Below are 13,379 nucleotides of genomic sequence, written 5' to 3'. Positions count from 1 at the left end.
TGTGGCTACTTTCATGCTCCAACAGCACAATGAGTACAGCTGACCCTTCAACAATGCTGGGGGTCAGGGTTGCCATCCCCCATGTAGTTGAAAATCCACCTTTAACTTTTGGCTCTCCCAAAACTTAACTACTAATAGCCTACTGTTGACCAGAGCCTCAACGATAACATCAACATTCAATTAGCACATATTTCGTATGTCAAAGGTATCACGTATCATCTTACAATAAAGGAAGGTAGAGAGAAGAAAATGTTGTTAAGAAAACCATAAGGAAGAGAAAATCCATTTATAATACTGTACTGTACAAAAGCAATGTGTATGTGGACCCGCACTTGGAACCCACACAGTTCATGGGCCAACTGCAGTTGTGACAGAGACCATACAGACCACAAAACTGACAATCTTTACTGTCCAGCCCTTCAGAAAGGCCCAATGCTCTTGTTCCCCGTGGAAACCCACTTACAGCCCTCTGCTGGGGGAAAACACTTGGCTCCTGACCAGGATGCCTGCCTAGACAGCCCTTGGCGATGGGCGGCTCCAGGAACCGCCTTCCTCGCATCGCCTGGAGCACACTGTCCACACAAAGGGAGCATCTGTGATGTGAGAGCAGCCAGGCCAACCTGCCTTGAGTGCTTTGTGCAAAAGGCACAACAGTAACTACTCAGACCCAAACAGATTCACTGCCTTCAAGGGTCTGAAGAAGGCAGCTGAGAGTAGGAGGTAGAAGCAAAGAGGTGCGAGAGGGGAAAACAGCGTCTACAAGATGAGCCCGGCCTTACTGACAGGGCAGATGGAGCACTGGAGCCATAGTCAGGAGCCCCTGTCGCACAGCAGGTTGGTCTGGAGGCTTCTCCAAGTCTAAAGGCAGGGACTGTCCTCCTCATCCTTAACCAAGAGCATCTGGAGTGCATCTCCTCCTCCCCAGTCCACCAGGGGATCACAAGAGCCGGCCAGGCAGGCTTGCTTCACAACACCAGAAGTTTAGGGTAGTGACACATCCTCCCCAAAAACAAAACATAAAACAAACCGAAGAACACAGACCATGGCTGAGAAGCACAGGCACAATCTGGAGTACTGAGCTATTCAAGGAGAAAAGACATGATTATGACCCTTTTTCATCAATAACAATAATAATAATGAATACTTCATAACTATTTAAAATAAATTCTCAATTATTCAAGACATTTTCCTCCATTACCATCGTTAATATTATTACGTGTGTGTGTATGTGTGTGTATTTCTTTTCTCATTTTAAAGCCAGCAGGTAAGGGGTAGGGATCTCTCTTTTCCCCCCGCTTCTCTTGACAGGACCCACTATTGTTTGTGAGTTTTCAAGGCCACCCAGCAGGAAACTGGAGGTTATGTTTCTACCCTAATCCCCTAGTTTAAAAAAAAAAAGGAAAATCTTTATCAAAGATCCTGCAATCAAGTTTTTTTAAAGTTAAATTTGATTTTTAAATAACTTAGGTTATAAGACTTGTGAGTTTTTGGCATTTAACTTCTATTTTTAAACTATATGTCAGGTTCCCAACTCCTGTTCTCTCTTGCTCTCTCTCTCAAATAAATAAATAAAATCTTTAAAATATATATAGAGAGAGAGACTTACGTGTTGTTGTTGTTGTGTGGGTTTTTCCCAAGTCAATCCAACAGAAAGTAAATTGTGGTTAATGCATAATAAAAATCAGAGCGACTCTTGACTTGGGAAAATTGTTAGCATTTCGAGGGGATGATTTCCTAGCTCTTCAAATTCAAAAATGCCTTAGCAAGTCTAGGACTTTCCGAAATACTGGAGTTCTGGACTGCTCTTTTTCAAGGCTTTCAAAACTCAAAGTGCACAGCGCAGTAGGAATCCAGCTACTGAATAACGTGTAAGCCCTGCAGAGATGGACAAAAACAACGGCGGCTGGAGCCAGTGCCCTGGTGAAAGGCATGGGGCCCAGCTCCACACACGTGAACTTCTCATGACCCTCAAGTATACTCATGTGATACACTGCAAACACCATAAAGCAGATTTGTAATTACGAGGAGCAACTGATTTTAAAAGGCCTCTATCACAATTACTGCTCATGAAAATATAACAGCCCAAACCAGAGAATTCGGGAGTTAGGGTATTTTCAACATTATACTTCAAATGTACAAAGGCTGGGTATTAGTCAGCTATCACAAAGGGTTTTTTTAAAAAAACAGAATAGCTGTGGGCATGGTGACTTCTTTACAAAATCTAGATATAAAAAAAATGAATATGGGGGTGCCCGGGTGGCTCAGTGGGTTAAAGCCTCTGCCTTCAGCTCAGGTCATGATCTCAGGGTCCTGGGATACAGCCCCGCATGGAACTCTCTGCTCAGTGGGGAGCCTGCTTCCTCACCTCTCTCTATCTGCCTACTTGTGATCTGTCTGTCAAATAAATAAAATCTTTAAAATATATATATATATGAAACCACCCCCACACCATGTTCAGGACGAAAATCAGTTAAGTTCCCCCAATTAATTAAAAAGCTGGTCCTGTGACCCATCTTCCTATTTATAGGGTTAGCATATTAGGAAACACAGCATTTGTGGGAAGACCAGAAGGAATACTCATTACTTAAACATCTTCAGGGCCAAGCACTGGGGATGCCTTTTTTCAACGGGAAGAATCAGAAGAGAGCCCAAGGAGAAGAAAATGCTGGCAGATCCTGGCAAGACTGAGGTATACCCTGGAGTGAAAGCGGAACTGTCAGAGGAAAATGTTTCAAATGTTTTGGTAAAGCTGAAATGGGGGATTTACCATGGAATCCATTCATGGAGGGAAACCACACATTGTCTAGTATAGGCCACGACAGCCTATTAAAAATATCCTCCATGCCCTATGACCCAGCAATTGCACTACTGGGTATTTACCCTAAAGACACAAACGTAGTGATCTGAAGGGGCACGTGCACCCGAATGTTTATAGCAGCAATGTCCACAATAGCCAAACTATGGAAAGAACCTAAATGTCCATCAACAGATGAATGGATCAAGAAGATGTGGTATATATACACAATGAATACTATGCAACCATCAAAAGAAATGAAATCTTGCCATTTGCAACAACATGGATGGAACTAGAGCGTATCATGCTTAGCGAAATAAGGGGAGAAAGACAACTATCATATGATCTCCCTGATATGAGGAAGTGGTGATGCAACATGGGGGCTTAAGTGGGTAGGAGAAGAATCAATGAAACAAGATGGGATCGGGAGGGAGACAAACTATAAGTGACTCTTAATCTCACAAAACAAACTGAAGGTTGCTGGGGGGAGGGGAGTTGGGAGAAGGGGGGTGGGGTTATGGACATTGGGGAGGGTATGTGCTTTGGTGAGTGCTGTGAAGTATGTAAACCTGGCGATTCACAGACCTGTACCCCTGGGGATAAAAATATATGTTTATAAAAAATAAAAAATTAAAAAATATATATATATATCCTCCATCCGGCTGTTATGATTGCGGAAAATGTATCTTGAACAGAGGTGAATAAATCCATACAACAATGAAATTTCAGCTAAGCATGTTGGCCATTAGCAACGTCTCAAGAACATTTTAGATAAGTGGGAACACGAGAAACACCTAATTCCAGTGTCTGACTGTGAACCTGAACCAGATTCAGCTGAAGTGACCACTTTCAGCCAAAATTAATGAGTACTTCTTTCTTGGCCTTTCTTCTGCTAATCTCTAAAAAGATACTAGTACTGACTGAGGACAAGCCCTTTAGAAACAAAGATACTCATTCCTTTTGAATCTCTAGATAAATGAGAAGAAGAATCCTGAGAAGCAGTTTACATTTTTTGAAGGCTTTGCATAGATCTCACTGAATCTTCAAAAGAGCCCTTCTTAGAAAAAAGTAAATTCAAATTTAGAACAATTTTATTTCTCCCATTTAAAAAAAAAAAAAAAATCAGCCCCTTGAAAGATTCTCCAAGTTTCTGGATTCAAATGTCAGTTTTTTTTTATCATGACCCCAAATCTGTCAGAACAAGAATTTCTGCCCAACAGTGAGCGGCCCTTTCACGAAAGCCTCATCAACCAAGGTTCACTTCTACAAATCCCTGCAAATCCCCAGGTGTGAAGCCCTAACTGAAGCTAGAAGAGCTAGCGCAAACAAGCTCAAGGCTGCTGGGGAGAGGGGGCGCCTGAACCTTAAGCAACCGGGAAGCGGAGGTGCGGTGCGCACACTACAGCACGAGTATCTATCAGTTTCAGATAGACGAGACCCCACAGCTACTCTCTTTACCCATCCTTACTGCTGTAGGTTAGAGAATGGACAAACACACCCGACTGACTGCAATCACCCTGGCCAGCTCTATTTCTCCCTCATAAAGAACTGAAATTCTTCAGTAGCTAAGTCTTCCTACTCATGATCTTCAGGAAAGTGATTTTTGAGGCCGTGGGTAAACTACTGCATTCCTTTAAAATTAAAAAAAAAAAAAAAAAAAAGTACACTTATCTTCACTTTATATCATCTGATATGTCACATCCTGTGTAAATTTTATGTGCCCTAACAGAACATAAGAGTCCTCACCTTATTCACAGGTGTACCCTAACCCAGAGCAGGCCCTCAGTTAAGACTTACTGAATGACTGAATGAATACACTGGATTCCATACTGTGTATGAAAAAAAAAAAAAATCAAAGTTTCAGCCTCTTAAAATACTGACATGCCTTGCAGAATTTACTGTACAGGCAAACTTGGAGACAAGTCTAATGGGAAGAACTTCTAAACAACAGCAACACAATCCTGATCGGCCCCATTCCAACCCTGTGTTTCTCTGAATCAGCTACTCCTTAGGTACACACATGGCTCCGCTCAGCCAATGGCAATTCCAGGAGAGAGGCAATTGATAATAATTACGTTTTCTGCCTTCTCTTGGGTTATGAATTTATCATGATGCAAAAGTTGAGCTACTCTGATGCCACGTTAACAATGATAAACACCATAAAGACAAAAAAGAAACTAAATTTAAGCATTTAGATTCTGCAGGGGAGTTTATTAAACGGATTAAATAAGGAAAGGCAAAGCCGCGCAATTATGGAAAACAGGGAACACCACTTCCGCCTGGCTATTTTTGACGGCCACCTGAGAACGGATTTCAAATGCCCTCATTTCTGCAGGTACATTATCTTGTGTTTTATTGTTATTCACAGCTGCAAGCTGATTAATTTGTATTCAGAAATTCTAAGTGGCAAATGTGCAACGCACAGTAATATACATTTTCTTTATGGACACAGTGAAAATGCTTAAGCCACATCTCATGTGGAGCTCTCGCTCAGCCAGTGAGCAAAATGCAGGAAAGAGTTTTTAAAAAGGCCTGGAAAGAGTCTGATTTGAAAGGAAAACTGCAAGAGGAAGCCCCTCTCCCCTACCCATTCTCTTAAAAAGAAAATGGAACAACAACAAAAACCAAAGTCTTAAGAAAAACCAAACAAAGAGAGGAGTTGGGTAATGTCAGGCTGCCAGAATCATCAATGTTGTCAGTTCATATTCTCGTCTCCTGCTCTCTAGGCGTTTCTAACAAAACCCAGAAACACCAGTGATGAGTCACACCAAAAGACCTGAGTACCACAGTCAGAGCTTAAATAAGAGATAATGATATTTATTAAATCCACTGCCTAAATGTAATCATGGGAGGTTCTTAAGAATATCGAACTCACTCTCCGTTTTCTGCACTAAGGAGATAAGGAGTGGTGTGGCTAACCAAAATGGGTGGAAAATATATAATCATTGGTTTGGAAACACACAGCCTGATGCCGGCCCTCTTCTCCATCAGGCTCCCGGTCTATGCCCTTACCGATTTATTTTCCTGATCGTGCTTCCCCTGCTTAAAGTGAGTTTACATTCCTTTGCACATGGAACCTTAGAAGTAGATCTGAGACCATGCTTCCTAGCTGGAGAAAACAACTTTCCCACTGGAGACCTTTGCCGATTATCCATGGCTTTGACACCACGTACTCCGCACTTGACAATATTCTCATTGGAAAGTTTCATCAACCCCTAAGGTCACTTAAGATGCAATAAGAATTACCATTCTTATAACCATGTGTTATCAAGCAAATGTAGTCATCAATATTATTCAAATGCAATATTAGTTTACTTTTTCATCATTTCCCACGCTTAAAATTCTGAACTACCACGAACACGGCCCAGTCAAAGAATTTATCTGTCAAATGCTTGCGTACATTATGTTTGGGTGGATTTCCATTCAAGACACCGTAGAATGCAGCTAAACTCCTGGGCCCAGTCTCTTGTAAATTCACTACAGCACCTCAGACGTGACTGCAGACGCTCCCATTATCTGTCCTCTGTAATCTTTCCCCAAGCCTTCTTTGGCAGCATATCTTGGGTGGATTAGGAGATACTGAACTGTAAACAAGGAAACAAACATCTGAGAAGGTGCTCTCAGAAGAAAAATCATCAGCTACTAGAACTCAGGAGGAAGGGTGATCCTGATGGGGGTACACTGGTAAGGCTTCACTAATGGGATTCCATGTAGTCTGCATGCCTATGGCTTAAATGAGCCACAGACACTCAAACACCCCACTTAATTAACACAAAAACAAAAAGTATGGGCTGGGCATCTGAGACCTACAGGAACTCCAGAAACAGAAATGACTTCTTCCTCATGCTAATCATTCCAGGTCCTATATACACACAAGGTCACAAAAACTCCACATCATTATTATTTTTTTAATTATTACAGAAAAATATATACTTCGAAAGGGCCAGATACGGGTTAAATCATAAAATAGCAATGAAAAAAGTGAAGGTCTCTTCATGAGTTTAAAGGAAGAGGAAAATGTTAAACTTGAGTTGAAAAGAAAATTAATTTAAGAATCAGGAATTCAAGGTTCTAGTCTTGATTCTTTATTTCTTCAAAAAATATTTATGGAGTTTTGCTCAGTATCTACACTATGATCTCTGGTTTTATTTTTGCAACAGATAATTAATATTTGCCCTTATTGGTGTGTTAAACTCAACTAGTAGGAACAGTTAAGCAGACATGCGATCATGTGTTGGGTGGATCCTGCAGACAGCGCTGTACACATGGGACATGCTGGTATTATTTTACTGAGTCAAACGAAAAGCTTCTTAGCACAAACCAGTCCTGGCATAATTCCAGATGAAAAATAATCTAAGGTATAAGAATAAAAATGAGTAGACATCAGGTGACCAAGGAGAGTACTGTTAGATCTGACTTTCTATATAAGCACCACAAAGGACTCAAAACACTTAAGTTAGGATTAACACTTAAGTTGGAACAGGAAGCCACCAGAGCCCCAGCCTGGCGGAGACTTTCCACTACTCCAAAAAGGAGAAGAGAGTACTAAATGAATGATCCGCCAGCTGACACTGAAATGACGAAGGATGAAATCTCCATGTTGCATTTATCAAATAATACCATTCACCAAAAAGCTCAAATTCTAAAAGGCCTGAAATGTCCATATTTAAGTCATCTGAAATCCTGTTTCACATAAGAGAATGTGATTCCTAGTCATGCATCAGATGTCTGTGGGGTTTGGGGGAATGATAATGCATCTGGTCCTTCCTCCTCAGAGATGCTTCTGTCCCACCCATGGAAGACAAAGTTGCTGGGCAAGAGAACACCGTGGACTTCTTGATGATCGTCGCATATCCCGCTACCGGCACTCCCTCTACAGTGAAAGGCTGGAAGAGATGGGCCCCTGGAGCAGGAAGAAGCATCAAGGCATTTGTGAGGTCCTCCAGCTCCCTAGAATGAGATTCTTTCCCAGCCCACCCTCCCCAAGGCCCTAGGCTGATGCTATTTGAGAACTAGAACTCTACTGGCCAGAGAGATGGTCCACAGACCATGTTGGTATGGTGTCCTGGTGACATCTTGTGGTGAAACAGAATATAAATAAGCCTAAAATTCTATCCATGGCTGCATTCAGGCTAACTAGAAACCTGATCTCACCTTTGTTTTTCTACCTGGGTAACTTCTGACTTTATCCCTCCTTCTCTGAAGAGGAGCATCCTCTAGGTCTGTAACCAAGAGGCATATACTGGGGTCTAAGACACACACATTTCATCACACTTCAAAGAAAACAATGCCCAGAAGGTAACAGCTACTTTCATTAGAGGGATGATAGGTATTTTCAAAGAAATAAAAAGATTCTATGTCCCATTGGTCACCATCTATCCCAAAGGACAAATGAAAAGATAGCAGGAGAGAATTATGGCACACAGGTGAAAATGGTCAGGTAACATGTGCCAAGCTCCCCAAACTTCCTAAAGAAAGCGCCTGAGTTAAGATGGTAAAACTCCCTCAAATCTCTGTGAAAAGTTATTCTTGTTCAATTATGAATAACTGAATAATGTTAAAATATGTACTCCACAAAATGTAAACGTGGGGTGTTTCTCTGTCTGGGATAAAAAATGAACAATGGGGAAGAAGTCCCACAAATAAAACGATTCCATAGTAATATAAGAGCCCACTTGGCTCAGACTGCAAACAGAGATGAAAAAGATGACACAGCATCAAAGACACTAACAAAAAGGCAAACCATTTGCATTGTGAACTAAAGAAGTAGAGAAGAAGGGTGCGGAGATGCTGACATAGATACCTCTGGGTGTCCAAAGTAATTTTGTTCTAAACATTTAAGAAGGCAAGGGGTACACATAATAGAAGTGATATGAATCTGTCTGTATGAAATCTCTATGTCTGGGAACAGCTCTCAACAGATTGGCCTGGTCAGTGGAAATGAGTGTCCTCATACGACACACGGAACGTGCACCTTTGATGAGTGTGCCATCAGCAGGAACCACAACATGATCATGCCTGGCTTTTTATTACCTATTCAGAGTGACACTAAATGAGACACATTTGCTACCTAGCATTGTCTAGAAGAGTGGTAGAGCACAGCAGTGAGGACTGAGCCACATAAGAAAACGTCATGGAATACAAAACAGAATTGTGAAACATTTCCATTCTAGTATTTTCTAAGCAATGACAAGGAAAAAATCATTATTAAGGTTTCTCCAGCATAATCTGCATCCCTGAGAATGTGGTGATTTTAACTGTAAGATCTGGAGACTTGAACCATTTGGGAGCCGTCTCTTAGATGGCTGGGAACTATCAGGCTTGCTACCTTTTCCAAACCAAATTAAACCTAAACTCAAATTCCAGGGTGGGTGGAATTAGAGCATTTTACCCCCATGGGGCTTCTGTCTGAGAGCCTAAGAATATCCCTCGCCCACCATTTATTCCACTGATGTCTTGAGGACGCCCAGGTGTTGCTGAGGAATAGGTAACTAAGCAGTATATGCCTTAATTCCCAAAGGGAGCCTAAATGCCAAGTTTTTGTTTGGTTTTGCTTTTAGATGCATAAGTCACAATTAAAGGAATGACAGTTCTAGAACTGTTTCTTAAAATCTTGGGTGGGAAAAAGACAATTATACATTTAGATGTAATATTAAGGTGTGTCAAATTATTTTTTAAAAAATGGAAAATACTAGGAAATCGAAAGAAATGTACTGGTTGGAAGCTGAAAAACAAAATACCCCCCCTCCAAAAAAACCACACACAAAAAAATTAAAACAAAAAAACAATGGTTTTAATAATTTCAAGATCAAACATAGGAGCGTTTAGTCAGTAAGGTAAGTGAATAGAATGTTACATTCTATTTTTAGGATTTTTAAAGCATTAAACAACAAAAAGCAAAGACAGCTTGGCTACATTAAAGTTAAGCACAAAATTCTAAGACCAAAAAAAAAAAAAAAAAAAAAAAAAAAAAAAAAGAAAAAAAAAAAAAAAAGCAGAGATCAGGAGAAGTATCTATGGCACACATAACAAAGGGTTACTTATCCTGACCTGAACATATAAAAAGTTCGTATCATTTCACAGACATAAAGGCACAGTGACAGAAATCAATGAACACGAATAGACAGACCATCTAAAAAGAAGACATTGTTGTTACGTACATATATTTAAAAAAAAAAAAGTTTAGCTTCCCTAATTTGAGGCAATGCACGGAAGTAATCCAAGGTTCAATGTGGCTTTGGAAAACAATACTTGGTGAAAATACAAGCAAATAATCTCTCAATCGTTCCAGAAGACAATTTAGCAATTAGGCTCAAAGCCCGCCCTTCCTCTTAGAACCAGTCCTTCCGGGCATACTCGGCAACTATCACTGGTGTGTGCTACAAAGACAATCACTGCAATTCTGTTTACAATCGAGAAAAACTGAAAATAACCTGTATGTCCAACAATAGGAGATCCGTTAAGTAAATGATAATCAGCCCATATATTAGGGCACTGAGGAGCTATTAAAAACAATGCCGTTGAAGGATTTAATAGCACAGACACAGTGTTAGCTGGAAAAGGGCAATTTCTAAGACAATTCTATTTTCTTTTTTGACCTGTTTTTTAAACTTTTTACAAGCAATGTATGTTTGTGATATTGGAAACTAAACACATGAAATAACCATAAAAAATAATAATTTGTTCCACTTAATGGAGAAGGAAAAACAATGCAGTTGCTGCTTCTGGGCCCTTCCTTTCCACTGACAGATCATGGGAGCTTCAGAGGTCGCTTTAGGTGTTGGGGGCCCTATTTCCCCATCTATAAAACAAGAATATCTTCCATACCTTAGATGTATAGAAAAGGCTGAGAACATAATTACAGGAATATCCTCCCTCTAGATACATAAAAGTCTATTATAATATGTTCTTGTTTGGAAACTCTATTACACCAACCATGTGAAAAAAGACGCTCAATTCTATTTGACAAATGTGTCTACCAGTTGGGCTGAAAGGCTCTCCTGCCATGTCTCTGCAAGTGAACTCAAACACCCTCTCCTTCTAGAGGCCCAGCCTAGCTGCAGCGATGGCTCCCTTCTTCTGCCTCCCAAGACACCGTCTCTGCACTGTGGGCTGCTCTGACCACGTCCATGTTTTCTGCGGCATCATCTCGTGCCCTGCCAGCCCGCACCTTGAGGCATCCCGCGCTCTGCCTGCCCGACCTTCCATGGGGTAGGAATTGGGCACTCCCTACCCAGGCCACATCAGTCTCCTGTGGACCTTCAGCCAAGGTTGAAAAGCACAAAAAGTCATGTTCCACACAAGTCCAGGGTTTCTCTGCCTCGCCACTATTGACTTTGGGGGGTTGGGCAATTCTTTCTTGGGCCCCATCCCATGCACTGTAGTGTGCTTAGCAGTATTCCTGGCCTGAACTCACTAGAGGCCAATAACTACTCATTCCCCCCGGGAGATGTGACAACCACAATGTCTCCACACGTTGCCACACACCCTGGAGTGCTAAGCGACAGACTGCACGCAGGGAGAACGGCACTGTTTTCTTGTTACTAATGGCCGTGGCCTCTAAGCAGGAGACCTGCAGATCAAATAAATGATCCTCTCAAGCACAGAGGCCTGACAAGAGAGTCCACACAGCACCTCAACCACAATCTCATGAGACTGAGCGACGGATGACAGGGAGGCCATCGCTCTCCTCCCTCCTCAGGTTCCTTCTCAGCCTTGAGCAAAAGGAAGGGGACAGCCTCCCTGAACCCACAGCCAATTTGCGTCTCCTCTGAGAGCGTCTTCTGGAAGCGCTACGGAGCGAGCGTGAAGATCTTTTGTGAGATTACTTATCTCAAGCGTGTGTCACTTTTTCAGCACCATAAAACTGAAATACTTGAAATAGATGTCACTACATTTGTCACGAACTGACATGGCCAATTAATATTACAAATCCGCCATGGAGAAACGCTTCCAGCTCCCAAGGTATAAACTGCTGAACATCACAATTTCATCTTGTAACAATGGGCCAACCTCGCCAGGGCTATAAATACGACGACGTTGATTAAATGGTAAAGAGCACTGTTCACTGGGAGTTGCTTTCCAGGGCTGACACTTGCACCGCGCCTAAAGTTAACAGGTGCCACCAGTGTCTTGGCTGCAAAGATCCACTTTTTCCTCTCTTTCTTAAGGAAAAAGTTGACTGCTGCATGCCGTGTCACTTTTCTCCCCACAGCTAGCAGTTGGCACGTTCATTATGTGACATGAAACATTCTGGACACAAGTTGTCCTGAGATGTGTTGCCATTTAGCTGGCTGGGCTTTTTCTCTTTTCTTTTTTTTCTTCTCTTCCCTCCCTCTTGCCTTTCCTTCCTTCTTTCCTTTCTTATTTAGTTACGTGGTACCACAGCCAAACTCCCACTCCACAGGAGGCACTGCTGGGCCTTTGGCCCTGAGACACATATGCTGGAAATGAACTAGAAACAAATGGCCTCCCCTTAACTTCTCATGGGCCAGCTTCACCCCGCTTCGCCCCCTGGGAGCGGACCAGCATCTTTTCTGGTGGCATCTTAGCCATCAAGCAGAAAAACACGACTGTTCCCAGTCACACACTGATTTCCGGTGATTTTCAAACACACTCCACCCACCACTGCAAGAGGCGGGCATTTGATATCAACTCCACAAGGCATTTAGGGGTTGAAAGGCCTTGACTTTCCTTTCTTGGCAGATGTTTTAAGTTCAAGTCCTGTGGCTTAGTTCTTTGTATTGTTGGTTTGGAAGACAGAGGGAGCAGAGCATTCAGGGAAGAGACTGCGTATTAAGGAAAATAAGCAGTGGCCTATAAATTACCCGAACAGAGGAAACAAGCTCGACTCTGGAAATAAGGTTTGGGAGGAAGGCGAAACCCATATGCATGAATGTATGAAGTCAGAGAGAAATGTGTCAAAAACAAATTACAAATCTTCCAAATACAGGATTACACATGAACGGATGGTAATAATCGCACATCAGTCAAACTCGGTGTGTGCATTATGTCTTGCATTTCATCAGACGGAGTTAGCTCCTGGGTCATTAATTAGCAACCTCAGTTCTAGATATCAAAATCTGAGAAAGGATATATGGTATACTGGCCCTGCCTCAATATTGTGATTCATTTCCTTATCCACTTCTCTTTTTCTTCCTCCATTTTGCTAAAAATGCCTTCTGAAGAAAAAGAAGAATTTTCCAAGGAATACTCACGAGTCTCTGCTCATAGAGTTCACCATTAATGGAAATAGGAGACTGCTTTCTTCAAAGTACACCTAATTAAAGTAATTAACAAACTCCTGTATGTCTAACACACATACATACACACAAAACTCTAACAATTTTTATATATTCATACTGTACCTTTTTCCTTATTCTTCTTCTCCCAATAATGGACTCTTTCTGTTTTAGAAAGCTGAACCACTCCATACAAAGAAAGGTTTACTCCAATACAAATAGAAATTACAGAAAATATGAAAATCCCAGTAAACCCTTTAATCTCTAACTTTCGAAGCAGGTGAATTAATACAGAGGACATTTGAGATTTATTTTCTTTAAGCTCCAACAGTAAAGAGTGTTTC

At 41.5% G+C, this 13,379-nt stretch overlaps 1 protein-coding gene across 8 annotated transcripts in view; it reads right to left on the bottom strand.

Annotated features, from left to right (window-relative positions):
• WWOX (WW domain containing oxidoreductase) overlaps positions 1–13,379 on the bottom strand; it is a 955,527-nt gene that overhangs the window by 838,833 nt on the left and 103,315 nt on the right. The window lies entirely within an intron of this gene.

Source organism: Mustela nigripes, chromosome 17 (assembly GCF_022355385.1).
Source record: "Mustela nigripes isolate SB6536 chromosome 17, MUSNIG.SB6536, whole genome shotgun sequence".
Taxonomy (NCBI): domain Eukaryota; kingdom Metazoa; phylum Chordata; class Mammalia; order Carnivora; family Mustelidae; genus Mustela; species Mustela nigripes.
The sequence above is the reverse complement of the archived record's forward strand: the minus strand, read 5'-3'. Positions and strand labels throughout refer to the sequence as shown.